This window comes from Pogona vitticeps, chromosome 3, assembly GCF_051106095.1.
Source record: "Pogona vitticeps strain Pit_001003342236 chromosome 3, PviZW2.1, whole genome shotgun sequence".
Classification (NCBI taxonomy): Eukaryota; Metazoa; Chordata; class Lepidosauria; order Squamata; family Agamidae; genus Pogona; species Pogona vitticeps.
In genome coordinates, this window is record NC_135785.1 from 230,715,593 (window position 1) to 230,724,661 (window position 9,069).

A 9,069-nucleotide genomic window follows, 5' to 3' on the forward strand; every position below is an offset into this window, starting at 1 on the left:
ACCTTCCAGGTCCCTTTTTAGTTTGTGGATAGTGGAATTAATTTCCTTGAGAGATAGGTTCTTACTTTTAGAACACAGCAGCATTTGGGACTCTCATCCATCTAAGGCAGTGGTGTCCAACCTTGGCCCTCCAGATGTTCTTAGACTACAGCTCCCAGAAGCCTTCAACACCACCTCTGCTGGCCAGGATTTCTGGGAGTTGAAGTCCAAGAACATCTGGAGGCCCAAGGTTGGGGACCACTGATCTAAGGTGATGGAGAAGAATGTCAGTGGCCTTTTCTTGGAGAGGGGGGCACCTGAGATCCCAGCTGTTGAACTTAGCTTTGCCGCCACAAGCATGGGCACATAGATCTTTCTTCCCAGGACACAAACAGTGATGGTTTATCAAAAACACATAGATACCTTTTGGCCAGTTCGCTAGATGCTAGAAGTATCTGTAGAGTATAAAAACAGAGTGAGTTGTTTCCCTGGGCAATGGCTTGACACAAAAACTATTGAGACAGCAGTTAATAATTATGGTGCAAATTATTTTACTTTCATTTATGGATAAGCATTCTTGTTTCTTATTGCAGCAGGGCATCTCAATGGAAACCAAAGGCTCAGCAATATCCCAGCAGATAATGGTTTTTAAAAAAATATTTAATTACTTAATTTAGCTAGCAGAGAGGGAAGAAAATTTAGATTGTATACAGTACTGCCCCACCACTTTCTGTTTTTAAAAGTTATGCCACAGACAATTACTTCAAAAGGTGGCGAGTGCTTCAACACTGGAGGCATTCAGGAGAAATTTAGACAACAGCCACCTGGCAGATACCCTTTGATTTATATTCCTGCACTGATCAGAGAGTTGGACTTGCTGGCCTTATAGACCTCTTCCAACTTCATGATTTTATGATTCTATAACTATGCTCCAAAAAAAAAGGCTTATTTGTCCTACGATTCAAAAGATATTATACAACTATTAATTATTTTTTTCCTTAATAGATTATTGTGAAAATAAAATGATGGAAAAATGTGCAAGAGTTCCAAGGACAATATATCAGCACTCTACCTCCAGAATAACATCCAGCAAATGAGGAATGTCAGTTGCACAATATAAGATGGGATTCCTTAGCTCCCCTTATTCTGAATAAGAGAAGGGCTATAATTAGTGGTGCAGTTCACACTGCATAAGAGAATGCTCTGGTTCCAGTTCCTTCCATGTAGCCTACTGACAGTCAGTGTACAGTATATATACTGAGTTAAATGGGCCACTGTTTTGATTGGATAAGACAAGATGCTGTGCCTTCTGATATATGGATGGCTACAACATGGTAAGAGAACTCATTTGTGCGATATGGTCATAAGTGGGAATTGGAAATGTAAGTACTGAGAATTGCCATGTGATGTAGATTTCCAAGCACTTCTCTAAGTCATACCTTCTTAGGCATCCTCCAGTCTCGAGAGACTACGGTAACATGCTCTGTATCGAGGACTTGGAACAGCATCTAGTGTGGCTGAAAAGGCCAATTTGAGAGTCATCAACGACATACAAGACTTCATAATTCATAGCCCAGTTTTTCAAGGAACAAGCTAAACTAATTTTCATAAATACAATTAATAAGCTAAAACATCTGATATTAAGGAGTCTTATGAGCAGGAAATGGCAAGTACCACATGTTACATACAGCACTGATGTTACCTGTCTGTCATGGGTTTGGAGGGAAAGTTCCATCCTATGGGGAGTGGAAGGCGGGACATCAGGAGGAGGGGCTGTACTGTATAAATATGTGATGCCTGTGTGGAGATGCAGAAGAGATGCTGAGAGACACTGGGATGTGACGAAGCAGCAGCTGGGAAGAAGAAGCTGTTGTGGGAGTCTGTGTGTCAGACAGGGTACTTCTGTGTGTCAGAGTACCAACCTGATAGGTTCAGGTGTCTGTTGGTTAGCCAGAACTGATAGGTTCAGGGTCTGTGCTTCAAGTTAAGGGTTCTGGGTGAACCAAACTGTATGCTTGTATGAGTGAGAATAAGCCATGTTACTTTATTTTATACACCTGATTGTTTATTTTTCCCTGTGTGTATTTAAAATAAACCTTATTCTTTTATTGTTTAAAAATCCATCCCTGGTCTGTGTGACTTCTTAAAGGGAATGGTTGGTGGCAGCTTAGTGTAACTGTGTGACATATCCCAGTAGGTCTGGGTTCATCACATTGATTGGTGTCCAGCGTGTGGGATACGACTGGTCCAGTTGTCCAGCGGTCCAGCAAAGCCTTGGCAAGTGTGCCCAGAGCAAGGGGGGTCTAGTCAGGGACAGTCTGAGGCGCGTAGGTAATCTTCTAGGTGTACCTCACGGGGAGGTGCGCTAGTAGAAGAACGTGCCAACTGGGGAGACTTAGATTAAGGTGCTCTGAGGCAGCCTAGTTTTGGCGGGAAAAAGCTGAGGCAAAACTGCGTAGTAACAGTGATCTAGCTTGCCAGCTGAGAGGCCCAGCAGAGGGGGGTAGGCTCTGACTCGATACTGTTGCAAGTTTAGTGCTGAAGAACAGCAGCAATCTCTAGGGAGAGCTGGTTCTGAGGCAAGAAGGAAAAAAGTGGTCGTTTTATTTTGAGGCTTGACTTTTTAAAGCAGCCTGTTCTGAGGGGGGATTATGCCCTTGACTCGAAGCCAGATGGCAGAAATGAGTGGAGTGAAAGACCCCCAGATTGACCAAGGTTCTGAGGATGAATTTGGCTCAGTGCAAGGTGACAGCACAGGGGAGCAGAACCCAGAACTTAGAAAAATACTCATAGCCCAACAGCATGAACTGAGGGTGAGGGAAATGGAGGAAAGGGAAAGAGAGAAACAGCGGCAATTTGAATTAGAGAGAGAGAGAGAGAGAATGGAGAGGGAAGAAAGAATGGAGAGAGAGAAAATGGCGTTTGAATTAAGAAAACTGGAACTGATGAACCAGAACAATAATAATAATAGGGATTCTGAGGGAGGCCAATTGTCTAAGGCTGACCTGAAGAAATTCCCTGTGTACCACAAGGGAGATTGTCCTGAGGTGTTCTTTTCCCTAGTGGAAAGAGCGTTTGTGGACTTCTCAGTGAGGGAAACTGAGAAGATGACCATCATGCGATCTTTAATCAGTGGTAGCCTGGCTGAGGTTTATGCCGAGATGCCTGAGGAACTGATGAAAGATTTTGCAGAGTTTAAAAAACTGGTGTTTGCCAGACATGGGATAAATGCAGAGCAGCTGAGACAAAGATTCAGGTCCCTCACCAAGAAACCAGAACAGACTTTTACCCAAGTGGGGGCCCAATTGGTGAGGCTGCTTGAGAAATGGCTATCGCAGGAGGGAACAGAGACCTATGAGCAGCTTAAAGACTTGATAGCACTGGAACAGTTCTATTCAGTCCTGCAGGGGGAATTGAAATTCCAGGTGAGGGAAAGGAAACCGAAATCTGTGGCAGCAGCCGCAGAGATCGCAGATTTTATTTCCCAAATAAGAAAGCCCTTGGGTGAGGGGAAATCTGTAGGTAAACCCAAAGAAACCTACAGCAAGTACTCTCAGGGACCAGGGAAAAGCCAGCAAGGGGGAGGGGCCCATGGTGAAGGGAAGCCCTCAGACATGAAACTAAGACCTCAGATTTTGGAGGGAAAACCAAAACAAGATGAGAGAGAATCAAAATACACCAGAAAATGTTATTTCTGTCAGGGAAAGGGTCATCTAATCTCAGAGTGTGAGAAATTAAAGCAGCTAAAAGGAATGGTGCCTCAGAATTCTAGTGGGACCAAGCCAAAAGCTGTGTTCTGTGTCCAGAAAGAGCAAGGCTCAGTGTCACTGAGGGAGCCTGTTGCCATGGCTACTCAGTCTGGAACAGCTACCTCTGTTGATCAGGCTGAGGAAAATGGTCCTCTTGTGGAGGTAAAGCGCTGCTTGCTGATAAAAACAGATTCTCAGTTGTTTGAGACAGCTGGGGTGGACGTAGGAATACTTGACCGTCAGTATAGGGGGCTGCGGGACACTTGTTCCCAGGTAACCCTGTGCCATCCAGATATTATTCCTAGGGAGTTTATAATCCCAAATGAGAGCATAAAGGTGGCAGGGATTGAGGGGCAGGTAATCTCTCTGCCAGTAGCAGAGGTACCTGTCAACTTTCAAGGCTGGAGGGGAGATTGGCGGCTAGCGATTTCATCGACTCTGCCAGCAGCCGTGCTCGTGGGAAATGACCTGGCTGAACATGTGAAACGGGTGCTAGTGATTACACGCTCACAAGCCACCACGGGGACAGTTCAGGGGGGTAATGATGAGCCAGAGACGGAAGCAGAGGGAAGTTCAGAAGCTGTGGTGGAAACCTTATCCACAGACAGCAGATTTGGACAGGAGCAAAAGGCAGACGCCACTCTCCAAAGGTGTTTTGAACAGGTGACTGACGCCCAGCTAACACCTGAAACCCCAGTGAGATTTCTGGAGAAAAAGGGGATTTTATATAGAGAAACCCTGAGGAATATCTCAAGAGGGGGAGATGGGATCAGAAGTCAGCTGGTGGTACCTGAAAAGTATCGCCCCATGATCTTACAAAGGGGTCACTCTGACATGTTTGCTGCACACTTAGGGGTGAAAGGGCCCCTTGATTTGATCAAACAAAATTGGGAGCAGATCACCCAGGATGACCCACAAGACGTTGTGACATACATAGACACCTTGATGAATGACCTAAGGAGAAATCTAGAGCTGGCAGCAGAAAACCTGCAAGCTCAGAAGGTCAGACAGAAAACATGGTATGACCACAAAGCTAGAGAGAGGCACTTTGACCCAGGGGAGGAAGTGCTTTGGCTTAGGCCCTGCAGAGAGAATAAACTGCAGCTCAAATGGGCAGGACCATATAGGGTCATTTCCAAGATGTCAGACCTGAACTACCTAATAGAGCAGGAGGAGAACCAAGCAAGGAGGGTGGTTCATGTGAATGCCCTAAAACCCTACTACAGAGGGGAACAGAGGGTTTTATTCGCGATAAAAGCAGCTGAGAGTGAGGAAGCGGAATTACCCTTCTGGGAGGGTAGAGGGGAAGTAAAATACAACCCAGAGGAGGTAAAGATCAGTCCTGCACTCACCCAAGACCAGCAGCAAGAACTAAAAATGCTGCTTAGCAAATATCAACAGGTGTTTTCCAACAAGCCGGGGATAGTGAAGGGAGTGATGCATCGGATCCACACAGGGGATGCACCCCCGCAGGCAGTATCCCCATACCGAGTAACGGGACCCTATAGGGACAAGGTGCGGAAGGAGCTGGACGAGATGCTGAGGGAGAACATAATCGTCCCCTCTTCTAGTCCTTGGTCCTCTCCGATAGTCCTTGTGGACAAGCCTGATGGGAGCATTAGGTTTTGTGTTGATTACAGGAAATTAAACCGTGTAACCACTCCTGATGCCTACCCAATGCCCAGGCTAGACAACCTGATTGAAACCATAGGGGGTTGTCGGTTCATCTCATCATTGGACCTGGTAAAGGGATATTGGCAATTAAGAATTGATCCCAGGGATCAAGAAAAGACTGCCTTTTGCAGCCCTTTTGGTCTCTATGAGTTTCGAGTCCTGAGCTTTGGTCTCAGAAATGCACCAGCCACATTCCAAAGGCTGATGGACCAGACCTTGGCAGGGCTCAGTGACTTTACAGTGGCCTACATTGACGACATAGGGATCTTCAGTAATACCTGGGAAGATCACCTGCTACACCTGGAGTTAGTGCTGCAGAGGTTAAGTGCAGCAGGGCTAACAGTAAAGGCCAGCAAGTGTCAGCTGGGTAGCCCAGAAATAAAATACTTGGGTCACATGGTAGGGGGAGGAGTGATAAAACCCCTGGAGGCCAAAATAGAAGCTGTTCGTGATTGGCCTAGACCCAACACCAAGAAAAAGGTCAAATCATTTCTTGGGTTGGTGGGCTACTACAGAAAGTTCATCCCGAGGTTTAGCGAGATTGCGGCTCCGCTGACCGATCTGACGAGGAAGAAGGCTGATGACCGCATCCCGTGGGCCAGCGACTGTGAGGCGGCGTTCCAGAGGTTGAAGGAGGCGTTAATCAACTATCCTGTGCTGCGTGCTCCAGACTTCGACCGGGAGTTCATCATCTACACCGATGCGTCTAACAGCGGGGTAGGAGCAGTTCTGTGCCAGGAGGATGAGAATGGTGACCAGCATCCAGTATCCTACCTGAGTAGGAAACTTCAAAAAGGTGAGAGACATTTGGCAACCGTGGAGAAGGAGTGTCTGGCAATAGTCTACGCGATCCAGAAGGCCAAGCCTTACATCTGGGGAAGACATTTTATTCTGTGTACTGACCATTCACCATTGCAATGGTTAAAGACAATGAAAACCCACAATAGCAAACTTATGAGGTGGGCTTTAAACCTACAGGACTATGACTTTGTAGTGAAGGTGGTCAGAGGGTCAGTGAACTGTGGTGCTGACGCCTTATCAAGAAGACCTGAAGAATGAAGACGGCGAAAGAAACATGGACTATGTGTATATAATGATGACAAAAGTTAAATGTACCTGGTTTTGAATTTGGTTTGTATGAATAAAGGTAAATTAATGTAATGTATATGGTAAATGTTTAAATGCCTAATTGCTATGTTTAACTTAGAGTGTAAGGATAAGTAAGTATTATATGGTATGTATAACTGTTGTTGTGTATTTTATACAGGTTGTTTTTTGGTGAAAAGCACCTTAGCTTTCCCCCTACAAAACAACTTATAAAGAGGGGAGGTGTTACATACAGCACTGATGTTACCTGTCTGTCATGGGTTTGGAGGGAAAGTTCCATCCTATGGGGAGTGGAAGGCGGGACATCAGGAGGAGGGGCTGTACTGTATAAATATGTGATGCCTGTGTGGAGATGCAGAAGAGATGCTGAGAGACACTGGGATGTGACGAAGCAGCAGCTGGGAAGAAGAAGCTGTTGTGGGAGTCTGTGTGTCAGACAGGGTACTTCTGTGTGTCAGAGTACCAACCTGATAGGTTCAGGTGTCTGTTGGTTAGCCAGAACTGATAGGTTCAGGGTCTGTGCTTCAAGTTAAGGGTTCTGGGTGAACCAAACTGTATGCTTGTATGAGTGAGAATAAGCCATGTTACTTTATTTTATACACCTGATTGTTTATTTTTCCCTGTGTGTATTTAAAATAAACCTTATTCTTTTATTGTTTAAAAATCCATCCCTGGTCTGTGTGACTTCTTAAAGGGAATGGTTGGTGGCAGCTTAGTGTAACTGTGTGACATATCCCAGTAGGTCTGGGTTTGTCACACCACAATTCTGTCAAATCTCAGTTAGCAGCCTTGTCTAGAAGTTGCTTAGGTAATTTTGTGGCTGATTAATGCTGTCTAAAACTCAGGCTACCAGCTGCTTGCATGTAGCAGGAGAAAAAATTGGAATGTTTTTTCCCCTGTCTTTACCTGTTACCTGATAGCTGCTTTTTGTTCTATAGACAATTCTACTGCCTATTTTCTTTTTCAAAAAGGAAATTCTGAAATCTGCAAGAAGCAAACTCATTCTTTCCGTTCTCTGGTGTCCCATCTGAGTGGTCTGTACGTTCAGTTCCAGAAGCCCATGGAAACCAAATATCCACCTGGCCATGACATCCAATGCCAACTCATAATTACAGAGGACAAAAAGACAGCTGCTTTGTTGGTGTTTTTAATCAGGATCTGACACCATCAGTGATTATTGGACTTTAAGTGGTTTAGGAAAGATTAGGCTTTACATGACTTCTGCAAGGATCAGTTTAGATAAAGGGGCAATTACCTGGGTTTCTAATGGCCGAAAGAGGCTTATACACATCAACAACTAACAGCCAAGGAGATGGTTGCTAATGGCAGAAGAAGAGACATCCATTTTCGTGGTGTTCAGTGAAGATGAGAGAAGTATGGATGAGCAATTGAACCTCTGCAATTGTTTTGGAGTGTGAAAGGACTGTTTGTTCCTTGGACTAAATGACTACCTTTCGCCCTGTTCTATTTTCTGGTTGTATCTGATTCAGTTGACCTTGAAATTGGAGATTGTCAGGTTGGCTGTTGAAACAGTCCCTTCCTCGTGTACTATTCATTTATAATCATGAAAATATGAAAATGTACAACTGGGACAATTTGAAATGTTTATAGTTGTATCTACCCTGTTTCCCCTAAAAATAAGTCCTGGTATGATTTTTCAGGATGCTCATAATACCTCCCAAATAAGCCTCAATTACTGCATTTTTCGCACCATAAGACGCACTTTTTTCCACAAAACAGGGGGGTGGACAGTCTGTGTGTCTTATGGAGTGAAGAAAACAGATTATATTTTCCTGTTTTCTTCTCCTAAAAAATTGGTGCGTCTTATGGAAAGGTGCGTCTTATGGAGCGAAAAATATGGTAAGTGAAACGCCACCCTCTAGCATTGTGCAGCAACCAGAAGAAGATGGCATTACTGTATTTGAAAACATGTAGATTGTTGTACATGAAAAAAATAAAATATCCCCTGAAAATAAGCCCTAATGAGTTTTTTTTTGAGCAAAAATTAATATAGGACCCTCTCTTATTTTCGGGGAAACACAGTATCAGTATGTCAATAATTACTAAAATGATTTGACATTATGTCTCTTTGTCTTAACACACATCAATGCTAACCTTTTTATTTTCTTAACAAATAGGCCGAAATCCAATTGCTAACCCCAACTGGTTTGTAGACCCACTGAACGAGTGGAAATGTAGCACATCAACACCTATTGATTCAATAGCTTCAACTTCACTGGGAATAGCAACTGGCTTTAGATCATCAAGAATAAACTGAATATGCTGTTCTTGATGCTGGCTGCTCTAGAATTTTCAATTAACTGACACATAAGTCAGCAACATTACACCAAAAACTTATATATTTTGATTGACTTTCACAAGGCAAGGTTCTTAGTCCTACACATAGGGCTTTAATAACGGATTTGTAAAGGTCACTATGCTCATAACACAAATCTTAAGGTCTGATGCCCCCAAAATGATGACTATTGGGGACCAGTTTGTGCTGTCAATAACTCACTCCTAACCCATGTATCCAACTAGATACTGTATGTTAGAAGCA